The sequence below is a fragment of the Balaenoptera ricei genome, chromosome 5 (assembly GCF_028023285.1).
Source record: "Balaenoptera ricei isolate mBalRic1 chromosome 5, mBalRic1.hap2, whole genome shotgun sequence".
Lineage (NCBI taxonomy): Eukaryota > Metazoa > Chordata > Mammalia > Artiodactyla > Balaenopteridae > Balaenoptera > Balaenoptera ricei.
This window is the reverse complement of record NC_082643.1, coordinates 112,623,749-112,637,383: the sequence shown is the minus strand read 5'-3', so window position 1 is coordinate 112,637,383 and position 13,635 is coordinate 112,623,749. Positions and strand designations below refer to the sequence as shown.

The 13,635-nt window shown below is 39.6% G+C and overlaps 1 protein-coding gene across 3 annotated transcripts in view; it reads left to right on the top strand.

Annotated features, from left to right (window-relative positions):
• The window catches only part of LOC132366073 (uncharacterized), a 92,919-nt gene extending 83,691 nt beyond the window's left edge, over positions 1-9,228 (top strand). For all 3 annotated transcript variants that reach the window (XR_009503351.1, XR_009503352.1, XR_009503350.1), the window contains one exon: positions 8,843-9,228. The gene's annotated coding sequence lies outside the window, so the exon portion shown is untranslated. The remainder of the gene's footprint in view (positions 1-8,842) is intronic.
• Positions 9,229-13,635: the final 4,407 nt, after the last annotated feature.

Here is a 13,635-nt window from a genome sequence, read left to right as displayed (position 1 = left end):
GGTAAGTATAGGCCCCATGGAAGCTTGGGAACTCAAGCCCTAAGGGAAGAACTTTAGGAAGGAAGGGTGATGGAGAGCTTCAAACAGAAAGAAAATTTGGGAGAGTGCTGTGGTCAGTGCATCCAGTCGGTCATTACTTAGGGGAATAAATTAGCATTTGGATAAAACCTGAAGTCATGATAAATAATAATATAGACTCACCATTAATATTGAAAAAATCTGAGGAGGTCTAAGCTTGAGTCAGAATAGACACAAATATAGGTTTCAAATGAATAAGACCAGAGGCAGGGACAGGATGAAATGCCAGGGTTCAAAAAGCCAACTGTCGAGGTATGAACAGAGTATCACACAGTAGCTTGGAATGGCCAGCCGAACCGAGTGTGCTTAAAGTTTTCTTGCCCATGCTTGAGGCCTAGCCAGCTTTTTACAGTTTATGCAGAAGACTGAGAAAGAGAACAACATGACTTACCATTTTATTTATAAATCAGTTATCACATGGTCATACCCTATACTTGCAAATTTCCCCGTTTTTCAAACTATGCTCTGACGTCCACTTGTAAAACATGATGTAGCAAGTATACCAGCTTTTATCTACTCATTTCATTCCCAGTCTCTCATTGATGCAGGGTTATAGTTAAGACTGTCAAAGGCCCCAAATAAAATTCTTACTGGTTTATGGATCCTAGGTAAAGTGAAGCAATAATAAGAGCTAGCAATTATTGAGTGCTTGTTGTATATGAGGCACTGTCCTCAGCAATTTGCATATATATTGTCTTGTTTAATTCTCACAACTATCCTGAAACTTAAGAGGAAAAGGTGCAGAGTGACAAGGGGCAGAGCCAGGGCTCAAGGCCAGGTTAGTCTGACTTCAAACTGTATGCGGTTTTATTGTGTCAACTAAATTTAACCGTCAGACATAAAAATGCTTTGAAATCTCAGTGAATGTACCTGCAAGTCTTCCTTAGCTCAGCTCCTACCAAAAAGAGGTCATCCTCACCACCGCCCCGCTAGATCCCTTTTTTTCAATCATGAGAGCTGGAGCACATCCACAGAAAGCACTCAGAAGGGAAGGGAGGCATTGGGAGATCTTTCTCAGGAAAGCCTGGACCATCAGGCAATGTTGGCAAAGACATCAGCACAATACAGCTCCTGTACACTCGAATGGAGCCCCTTAGAGTAACTCTCTCTCTCTGTGCTGCCAGCCTTCAACTCTCCCCACTCCCACATGCAGTGTCTGTTTCCCTTTGATCATTCTCCAATGCGAGCTGTATTCTCTTCTTTTCTTTCCCCAATAGTCTATGACAAATAGAGCCTGATGCTTTTCTCTTTGGGGGAGAACAAGGAGTGGTGGATCTTTAAATACGCCATTTCTTCATCTCTGTGGGGACAGGATCAATACACAGAGATCATAAACCTACATACCTACAGAAAGGACATTTATTTAAATGACTGAAAGCGGTGGTGGTAAGGCCTTATTGTCTAGATTTGTTATAGAGAAAAATAGGGATAAAGTGTGTGTGTGTGTGTGTGTATATGTAGGGGGTGTGGATTTGAAGGCCCAAAATTCACTGATTCCAAGGAGAAGGGCTGAAAGCTGCATTTATAGGCCATTTTTCATTAGACTGAGAAAGTGAAACATGCAGGGTGTGAAGGATGATGGTGGGGGACTGATGGGAAAAGTGGCCAAAGGGAGAAATTAAGCTCTCCCCAGGGATGCGGTGTCTACTTAGCCCCAGCTGATGGTTGCCAGTTGGCAATGAGAACGGTTGCCAGATCTTCTGAGTTTTCAGAAGATGGAAATCCAGATTTTTTTTAAAATGGGAAATCTCCTATTTTTAAAACGCTGTGTGAGCCAAACCAAACACGATTGTGGGCCGAATTCAGTCTGTGGCCTACCATTTTGAGACCTTTGATTTATAGTCTTCCCAAAACATGACATTTCTGTTCCAATTTGTAATCTCAAGGCTTGTTCCTTTCAGACTCAGTTCATTTTCAGTACTTTGCCTTCCTCCTTCACTCCTTTATTATTTACACACGTCTGACTCCCCCTCAAGAAGATATTCTGTTGATGGCACGATTTGCATCTTTTTCAGTTTTGTAACTTCTCCATGGTTTTCTATAGTGCTTTAAATAGTGCAGCACTCAGTCAGTGCTGGTTTAACAAGTGTTTGTTAAATAATGCATTCTCAAAGCTAGTCCAGGGAAACTTGAAGCTCTACATGAGGTCCATTTGCTGAAACACGATTTGCCTAAAAACAAGTATCTGAAAGCCATTTTGGGATTTCCACTGTCAGTGATAGTCGACTATAATTCAGCCCAAGTTTCTTGTAAAATCAACTAAAACATCTTGACAAAATATAGAAAACATCTTATTAAGAACATCAAAGACCTAACAAGATAGTGAGGAATTGCTTTGAGAGAACAGGGAGAGTGTAAAAGCGCACACTGGTGAACAGATACATTTTTTATCCTGAGGGCATTTGCCGTGAATGGGAGGGGACAGCGGCCAGGAGGAACAGGTCAATAAGTGGGTCAGGAATGGAGAAAAGATGGAGACCTTGGAGACTCACCCACTGCCCCTTGGCAGGGACTCTCCCCATGTCCTACCTCCCCTGCACCCAACATTAGCTACGTGACCTTTCTGGGGAAACAGCTGAGCAGTGCTTTAGGCTTTAGAGAGACAAGAGTAGTAACTCAGAAACATCTGGTCAGAAACCTCATGAGACACACCCTTTGCCCTGGGAGAAGTTGGTGACTTGACTTTCTAACGCTTGTAACTTCCTTTCCTTGAACTCACTCGGATAAGGCTAATCCTAAGTGAAATGGTTCTTGAATTTGTGGTTAATGGAACTGTTAAAGCTCTACAAAGTTGGGACTTCCCTGGTAGTCCAGTGGGTAAGTCTCTGCGCTCCCAATGCGGGGTGTCTGCGCTCCATCCCTGGTCGGGGAACTAGATCCCGCATGCATGCCGCAACTAAGAGTTTGCATGCTGCGACTAAGAGTCTGCACGCCTCAGCGAAGAGTCCACATGCCGCAACTAAGACCTGGCACAGCCAGAATAAACAAATAATAATTAAATTAAAAAAAAAAAAAAAAGCTCTGCAAAGTGTGCTGAACATTAGCCTGAGGCAGTACTGTTCTTACCCTCCGGGCCTCACCTTTTGAGAACCCCTGTTTATATCCTTCTCCAGCTAGTGCCCTCCCCACAGAGTGAAGGTCCACCAGGCCAAGGGCATGTACTACCTACTGCTGCTTCTGTACTCTCTCCCCGAGCCCCCGAGCCCCCGTCCCCCCAACCATGCTCAGGATACTGAACAGTGGAATTCCCTACCAGATGATGCCAAAGCCCATTTCCCAGGCCTCCACAGGCTTCTTCTTCGGACCCCTTCTCCAAAGGGCCTATCTTGCCATGGGGGTGTGCATCTCCGGGCCCCAGAGAGAGGCCAATGGGTAGGTTGTGTGTATGTGTGTGTGGACAGACTTTGACTGTGAGGTTGGGTCCCCAACAAGACCTTGTGGTGCTTGATTGTAGGACTCAAAGCAGGTTGCTAATCACTAGGGTCACTGAATATTTTGTAGTCTTGAGTAGTTCCCTGACTACGGGGCAGGGTTTAGATGCACCACATTGAAAGATGCATATAATTATCAACATGTGAGGCTTGAGTTCTTTAGCCATTTGAATCAGATTTACTTTTGTAAGTGATACTTTTCTAACTGTTATCTAGATAGGTTTTGTATTCATTATATTCTAGCCTGTAATTTGTATAAATTCACCATCTGTTGTCATTAAAAAAGTGTTCGTAAGGTTAAAAAAAAAGTTTACTGAAAAGAAACAATCAATCATTCTAGGAACTTCGTGAAGCTGAGGTTGTGTAAGGTTCCCTGAATTGTATTTGTTGTTATGATAACATGAGATAGCCAATTCATTGACAAAACTGTACTTCACATCAGTCTTGCTGTAAGACCTGGAGTCCTCAATCAGAGAAAGTTCCTATTCAGGTGTGAGATGTGTAATAGATGCCTATGTAATGGGTGGCCTGGAAAACTTAATACATGAGGTGATTAAAATATCCAGCCTACCTGGATCTTTGCCCACAGCCCACTGCCAGACCCCCTCCTGATGCCACACTCTAACCACTTGCAACGATTTTCATTGAATACTAACTTCTAGGAATTTACTTAAATACGTGTCTTAGATCCAGACATATTAGTGACAAGAGTAAGAACATGTCCATCATGTTAGCAATGAGCTAAATATCCCTTGCTTATTATAGTAAATGACATCTCAAAAAGTGAGACCTCAAATATTCTTTGCAGTGTCAACATGCTTGAGGAAAACTTGTTATTGCTTTTCACAAAAAAGCTTTTGCTTTTAATAATAATTATTTACGGATGTTGAAATAACATGTCAAACACATCATGTTGGGAGAACTGAATAAAATTTGTTAAAAAAATTTTTTTCTCCTAAAAAGCTATAAACTCTAACTGTAATAGTATATTTCAATTTTTACACATGTCTGTGGTAGATACGTTGTATGAATGAGATGCTAAATAAACCCTGATGATTTTAATGTTCTCGTTTTGTTGAATACTTGGTTTAATGGAAAGAGGTTAATAATCAAGTTTTTTTTCTATTTTTAAAAATTGAGGTAAAATTCACATAATGTACAATTAACCATTTTAAAATATACAATTCAGTGTCATTTAGTGTATTCACAATGTTGTGCAATGACCACCTCTCTCCAGTTTCAAAATTTTTCATCACCCTGGAGAAAAACCCCTATGCCCATTAGTAATCATTGCCCATTTTCCCTTCCCCCGCATCTCCTGGTAACTACTAATCTGCTTTTGTTCTCTATGGATTTGCCTATTCTGGGTATATCATATAAAAGGAGTCATGCAATATGTGACCTTTTGTGTTTGGCTTCTTTCACTTACCGTGATGTTTTCGAGGTTCATCCAAGCTGTAGCATTTATCAGTACTTGGTTCCTTTTCATGGCTGAATAATATTCTATTGTATACATCATGATTTGTCCATCAGCTAATGAGTCTTTGAGTTGTTTCTCCTTTTTGACTATTATAAATATGCAGTAAACATTCATGTACAAGTTTCTGTGTGGATATATGTTTTCATTTTCCTTCAGCATACACCTAGGAGTGGAATTATTGTGTTATATGATAATTCTATATTTAACTTTTTGAGAAACTGCCAAAACATAGCCAAGTTTTATATACTCTGATTACTTTTGAATTTTAAACAATATATTGCATCTTATTTATTTATTTATGGCTGTGTTTGGTCTTCATTGCCGTGCTCAGGCTTCTCTCTAGTTGTGGCGCGTGGGCTTCTCTCTAGTTGTGGCGTGCGGGATTTTTCTCTCCGTAGTTTTGGTGTGCGGGCTCCAGAGCACGTGGGCTCTGTCGTTTGTGGCACACGGGCTCTCTCGAGGCGCGTGAGCTCAGTAGTTGTGGCGTGCGGGCTTAGTTGCCCCGTGGCATGTGGGATCTTAGTTCCCCGACCAGGGATGGAACCCGCGTCCCCTGCATTGTAAGGTGGACTCTTTACCACTGGACCACCAGGGAAGTCCCTATATTGCATCTTTTTTAATAGCTTTATTGAGATATAGTTCACATATCATGAAGTTCACCCACTTAAAGCATACTATTCAGTGATTTTTAGTATATTCACAGGGTTGTGCAACCATAACTACAATTTTAGAACATTTTTATCACCCTCAAAACAAACTTTGTACCCTTTAGCAGTCACCTCCCATCCCCTCCATTACCCCCAAGCCTAGGCAATCACTAATCTACTCTCTATATATACAGATTTGCCTATTTTGGATATATGGTAAAAATGGAATCATACAATATGTGGTCTTTTGTGACTGGCTTCTTTCACTTAGCATAATGTTTTTAAGGATCATCCACACTGTAGCATGTATCAAGTACTTCATTCCTTTTATAGCTGAATAATAGTCCATTGTATGGATATACCATATTTTATTTATTCATCTATCAGTTGATAGGGATTTGTGTTGTTTCCGCTTATTGGCCATTCTGAATAATGCTGCTATAAACATATGTGTACAAGTTTTGGGGTAGACATATGTTTTCACTTCTTTTGCAGATATACCTAGGAGTGGAATCCCTGGGTTATATGGTACCTCTATGTTTAACTTTTTAAAGAACTGCCAGATTCTTCCAAAGTCTGTACTGTTTTGCATTTCCACTAGCAGTGAATGAAAGTTCCAATTTCTCCACATCTTCTTTTTTTTTTAAGATTTTTTTTTTTGATGTGGACGATTTTTAAAGTCTTTATTGAATTTGTTACAATCTTGCTTCTGTTTTGTGGTTTTTTTTGGTATTTTGGCCACAAGGCATGTGGGATCTTAGCTTCCCACCCAGGGATCGAACCTGCACTGCCTACGTTGGAAGGTGAAGTCTTAACCACTGGACCACCAGGGAAGTTCCTCTCCACATCTTTAATAACATTTGTTATTATCAGTCTTTTTATTATAGCCATCCTAGTGAGTGTGAAGTGATATCTTGTTGCAGTTTTGATTCATGTTTCCCTGATGGTTAATGATGTTGTGTATTTTTTCATGTACTTATTGGCCACTTGTGTATCTTCTTCGGAAAAATGTCTATTCAGATCCTTTGCCCATTTAAAAATTGGGCTGTCTTTTTATTATTGCCGTGTAAGAGTTCTTTGTATTTTCTAAATGCAAGTCCCTCATCAAATATACGATTTGCAAATATTTTCTACCACTTTGTGGTTTGTTTTCACATTCTTGATCTTTGAAACACAAAAGTTTTAAATTTTGATGAAGTCCAGTTTACCTATTTTTTCTTTTGTTGCTTGTGCAGTTGATGTTGTATCTAAGAAATCATTGTCCAAACCAAAGTCATGAAGATTTACCCCTATGGTCCTTCTAAGGACATTATAGATTTAAGGCTTTAATTATTTTAGGTTAATTTTTGTAATATAATGTGAAGTAGGGGCCAATTTTATTCTTTTGCATGTGTATATCCAATTGTTTAAGTGATACTATATATTATTTTTTCTAAAACTATAAACGTTTTCCATACTAATACTTTTTTTTTTTTTGGCCATATTGCCCCATTTATGCCTGTGTTACCATCCCTCTTCCACAAACTGAAAACCTGGAGTTACTCATCTTCTTTCCTTGAATATTTTATCCCTGGGCTCACCACTCTCTATCACTACTCCTTTGAAAATTTTCTAATTATTTCAATGTCCATGTAGATGATTATTCCAATAACCTGGTGTCTCAGTTTTGTTTTTTTTTTTAACCTAATTATTTTGTTGTACGGCTTACCTCAGCCACTTGCCTCCAAGGTCATATTCTAGATCAGTAGTCCTCGATTAGAATTAGAATTAGCTCTCAATTAGAACTGGCTGGGGAGCTTTTAAGCAATACCAATGACAGTCCTCCTCCAGCATAATTACATCAAAATCTCCTGGGATATGACCTGAGCATCATTATTTCTAATGTGACACCAGGATTGAGAAACATTGCCCCAGACATTGCCATCACCAATAACTTTAATACTTTTCTTATATCGAGTATTCCACTCTTCAGTTGCCACCTGCTAATTTTCCCTCTCACTGCTTTGAATAGACCAATTCCAATAAATCTTCTACTGGGATCTACAGTCCATTCACCTTAGCATCATTTCATTGTCTCTCATACCTCTAGTGTCTATACTTTCCTTATGTGGTAGTCTGTTATACAGATGGCCCCCAAGTGAATCATGCCTCCAGTATTCATGCCTTTGTGTAGCGCCCCACACCTCGTCCCCTGCTCGAAACAGTGTTAGCTATGTGACTTGCTTTAACCACTAACATGTGGTGGAAATGACACTACTCTCTGAGAAGAAGCCCAGCTACCCTGCTGGAGAGACCATGTGAAAAGACCATACCAAATAAGACTAAGTGGAGAGGAAGAGGCCCTGAGGGAACACATAGTAGAGCCGTGAAATTCAAATGACAGTGAGAATCAAGGCTCCAGACAGTCCAGGTGATTTCAGTGTGCAAAGTTGAGAACCACTGATTTGTATGCTGATGACTCCCAAATATGTATCTCTATTGTCCAATAGAACTTTCTATGAAGGTCTAGAAGGTCCTTTATGATCGACCCTCCACCCTGTCATCCCTCCAACAGCATCCCTCCTTGCTTCCCCTTGCTTACCTAATTCCTGCTGCATTGACCTCCTTGCTTTTCCTCACACAGCCTGGGTATATACCCTCTTTAGGGCCTTAGCCTGTTCCCACTTTTTCTGCAGTACTCTCCCCCCAGATATTTACATTATCCGCATGTCTCACTCCATCATCATCTTCTGGTCTTTGCTCAATGCAATGTAATAAGTGCTGTAATTGAGTAAATTTTGCTCATCTTGCTGAAATGTCAACTAACATATATCTGTGAGAATATAGGAAGATAAGCAAATAATAAAAAGTTTTACAGTGCCCATTTTGGTGAGGATATGGAAAAAGGGAAACTGTTATGTGTTGATGGTGGGTGTTTAAATTGATACAATAGCTTTGGAGAGTAATTTGGCATTATCTAGCAAAGTTGATCATGTATATATATATCCTGTATGAAGTAGCAATATAGCTCTGGTGGTTTTAAAATATGTTCACAAATTCTTTGATAGGTCTCCCTTTAATAGGTGGGCTTAGTTCTCCTCTCCTTGAGTAGGGGCTGGATTTAGGGACTCACTTCTAATGAATAGATATGATGGAAAGGACAGTGTGTGACTTCCAAGACTAGGTCATAGGAGGCAATAAGTTTTCTTCTTTACCCTTTCTCTTAGATCACTTGCTCTGTGGGGAAGCCAGTTGCCATGTCATAAGAACACTCAAGCAGCCCTTTAGAGAGACCCAAGTGGCAAAAAACTGAGGTCTCCTGACAAGAGGCAGGGAAAAAAAATTTCTTGCCGACAGGCATGTGAATAAGCCATCTTGGAAGAGGATTCTCCTGACCCAGTCAGGCTTCAGATGATCACAGCCCCAGCTGACATCTTGACCACAACTCCATGCAAGAGCCACCCAGCTAAGTCATTCCCAAATTCCTGTTCCACAGAGACTGTGAAATAATAAAATTGTGTTTGCAAATATCTTTTCCCATTATGTGGCTTGTCTTTTCACTCATCTTAAGATGTACTTTCTTTTTTAATAAACTGAAGTTCTTAACAATGTATTCCAGTTTATCAATCGTTTCTTCTATGGCTAGTGCTTTCTGTGTCTTATTTAAAAAACCCTGTCTTAACCTAAGGTCATGAAGATATTCTCCTATATTATGTTCTAAATGCTTTATATTATTACCTTTTATACTTAGCTTATAAGCCATCTCCTTTTAATTTTTGTTTATTCTATGAAGAAAGGATTCAATTTTATTTTTTTCTGTGTGAATATACAATTGTCCTAGCATAATTGATTGAAAAGCCCATCTTTTCCTCACTGCTCTTCAATGTCATTTCTTTTCCATATTAATGCCTATGTGTGGGTTTGTTTCTATTCTCTTTATTCTATTCCTTTGGTTTAATTTCTGTCCCTGCTGCAATACCAAACCGTGTTGATCGCTATACCTTTATAATATATTTCTGTATCTGATAGATCCCAGTCCTCCTTTTGTTCTTCTTTTTCGTGAAAAGTATTGTAGCCATCTCTAAGTAAAAAGAGTATTACTTATGGTTTTTGAAATATAAAAAATAAAAAACTTGCATATGCATATTCATAGAAGTTTCATGTATATAGCAAAAACTGGAAACGATTCAAAGGTCCACCAACATGTGAATAAATGAACAAGTTGTTGTATACAATGCAATATTACTCTGCAATAAAAATGAACAAATAGCATTATATAAACACTATGGATAAATCTCAAAAACATTATGTTGGGCAAAGGAAGCTAGGCACATAAGAATACATACCTTATGCTTCTATTTGTATGAAGTTCTAGAACATGCAAAACTAATCTAAAATGACATAAAACACATCAATGGTGGCCTGGGGTAAGGAATTCTTCAAATCATTCAATAGCTGAAAGGTTGCCCTGATGCTATTCTATTCTGACAAACCAGATAGGACTAAAATCATGATTGGGATGTACAGGTGCCCCATGGTATAAGAAGGTACATTTTCTGGCCCTTCAGCATCTGTGGATCAGCAGATTTTGACACTTTTAAAGTAATCATAATAGCACCTATAAAATCTAAAATTTATATTGCACTTAATATCTACCAGGCATTGTAATGCTTTACATATCCCATCCCATTTATTCACTGCAAAAGATTTTATGGGTAAGTGTTATTATCTTTGTTTTACTCATGAGAAGACTGAGGTACAGAAAAGTCAAGTAATTTACCCAAAATCACACAGCTATCAAATGGCAGAGCTGGATTATGAACGTAGGCAGTCTGGCCTTGGAGTTTGTACTTGTAACCATGATCTGAATCAATGCTACAAACATGTTTTGTCTGCTTAGCATTATAACAAAAAGTTGATTTGATAAGTTCAATGAAATGTTGTTTCTTGTTAGAATTAGCAATATAACTGGCAAATTTGGGGGAAAAATCCTTTAAGTGAAGTTATAACCCCACATAATTTAAGGTTTAAGAAAAAAATTCACCTCCTCCCTCCCGCCAAACAAAACAAAACAAAACAAAAACGAAACAACAAACCACATAAAACTGACTGCAGAGAGGAATGGGATTTTGGAGGACTTGTATTATCCAGATTATTAGATTCATACAGTTATAAGCCCTTTGCTTAACCAGGCTTGTGTAAATGGGATCAGTTCCTTGATCTGTCAGAAAGGGAATTTTTCAGCCCATCACTAAGAAGCAAATTCTTCTTTTCTGCTCTTCTGCTCCTAAAGATATTTTAATTTGTTTGTGATTTATTGAAATTTGCCTGCCTCTGGGAGAGCTGCATCTTTTAAGTACACTTTATTGCCTACTCCATTCTATTTGGGAAACTTTGTCTTCTTAAAAGATGTTTCCCTGAGAGCACATTCTCATCTGAAGTCTATGAAATAGCATGCTCAATACAGCACACAATTTATTCTACCATTTGCTTCATTAAGGTACCTAGAGGACATAGTGTGTGGTTATGGGTGTACAAAAATGGCCACAAATCCCCTCACACATTCACTGCTGTTTGATAACTTTGATGGTGAACTCTGGTTAAAATTGTGGTTTTAGAAAACTAACCTCAAAAATTAATGATGCTAAAAGATATTTTCTAACCAAACTGAAATATTTTTCTGTCAAGTAATTAATATCTAAAAATAGCATAATGTGATTATCCCAGTGACTTATTTTGGTCAGAGAATCTTTTTAAATACACATAAGACATAAAAATTTGGAGTGTGTGTTAGTTCACCTCTATGCTAAATATCTTCTATTGATGAGACTCTTAGAGGCTTATGGGAGTGGATTATGCCCTCCCTTTAAAAAAAAAATTAATGCTTTTACCTATGTTAAAAGCTCTTGGGGCTTCCCTGGTGGTACAGTGGTTAAGAATCCGCCTGCCAATGCAGGGGATACGGGTTTGAGCCCTGGTTCGGGAAGATCCCACATGTCGTGGAGCAACTAAGCCCGTGCGCCACAACTACTGAGCCTGCGCTCTAGAGCCCAAGAGCCACAACTACTGAAGCCCGCGCACTTAGAGCCCTGCTCCGCAACAAGAGAAGCCACCACAATGAAGAGTAGCCCCCGCTCACCGCAACTAGAGAAAGCCCGTGCGCAGCAACGAAGACCCAACGCAGCCAAAAATAAATAAATAAAATAAAATAAATTTATTTTAAAAAAAAAAAGCTCTTTCTTCTATCTTCTTTTTCTCCCACTCACCTTCTTTCTCACTTTAACTTCCTGCCATGTTTCTCTGTCAGAAGTCTTTGTCTAGTTCTTTTTTTCTGGGGCCTGGAGATTGGTAACAGGAATTCTAGAGGAAGTGCTGAGTCCTGGGTCAGGATCCTGGCTAGGCTAGCATTAGTAGGAGGAGAGATGAGAGTGGACATATCGCTTGACTAGTTCATTGTTTTTGACGTGCACCAATGGGAGGCATCAAAGAAATAGAACATATTTTATTCAGTTTAATCTGTCTCAATAGAGGGCATCCTAATTTCACATGAGATGGGAGAAGGCGTATCTTTCCAATTCTTTCCCAGTGGGCATGTCAGTAAAATAGGAATGCATAAACATTGGAAAGACAGAGATTGTTATTGCAGGGCCTGCCTGACATTATGGTGTTTTTCAATACCACTTATGATGCTGTAGCAGATGAAGACTGATTTCTTGTGACTCTGATTCTGCTAGTTTTCTACTGCTGTTGTAACAGATTACCACAAACTGAGTGAATTAAACAACACAAACTTATTAATTATAGTTCTGATGATAAAAAGTCCTCAAATAAAAGAACTGGCAAAGCTGCATTCCTTCTGGATGCTCTACGGGAGAATTTGTTCCTTGACTTCTTCAGCTTCTAGAGACTGCCCATAGTCTTTGGCTTCCAAGTTCAAAGCTAGTATTCACATCACTCTGACCTCTGCTTCTGGTGTCATACCTCCGCCTACTCTGAAACCCTGCCTTCCTCTTACAAGTGTCAACGAAAGTGGGGTCCGGCTGCTCACCGCTCAACAGTCAATAAAGAGGCCAGGTTGGTGGGAAGGAAAGTTTGCTTTATTTTGGATGCCGGCATCCGGAGGGCGGGGAGGGCAGACGCCTGTCCAAATGCCGACTCTCCCCTTCCTACAACCAGTGGGCAAGAGCTTTTATAGGCTGAGGGAGGGGGCGACACATAGAAACAGTACAGTCAGCTCTGACAGTCATCTTGAATTTGGTCATCAGTGGTCTGACGAGAGTCATCTTGATTGTGGTAGGTACAGTTGATCTTCAGTTCCAGGGTTGGTTTCTGTTTCTCTGAGGCCAATTCTCGGAATCGTGGCAGCTTATGTCATGGCTACAGTCTGGTCATCAGGTAGTTAACTTCTTCCACCTGGTGGGGATTTCAGTATCTATTAGACAGCTCACAGGATATGGCTCAGAATATTATCTACAGCCCTTAAGGAGGAACTAAAGGTCCTTGACTATGCTTCATGACTAAACTATTATTTTTTGATCTCTTTTGACTGTTTTCCTCTGTTTCTGCATTTTCTCACTTCTCTCATTAAAATTATTCTTTGGCTAAAGTTTCTCCACAGACAAAAGGCAGGCAGAGGACATGGTGGGGGGGGCAAGGACCATAGGGTCCTGCTCTGAAATCCTGCCTCCCTCTTACATTGGGCCCACTTACATAATCAAAGAAAATCTCCCCATCTCAAGATATGTAACTTAATGACATCTGCAAATCCATTTTGTCAAGTAAGGTAACATTCCCCATTACAGGTTTTGGGGATTAGGATGTGGACATCTTTGGGAGTCCATTATTCTTCCAATCACATACGTGTTCTACAACCAGCTGCCTGTCTTTTACTCCTATTGATATCATTGATATCATCCAATTGATAAACTGGAGTCAGCTAGACTCTACCATTTTTAGTGCTATTTTTACTTTTTTGAATCCTTCTCCACATGGGAACCAAAACAACAACTGTGCTCTGATG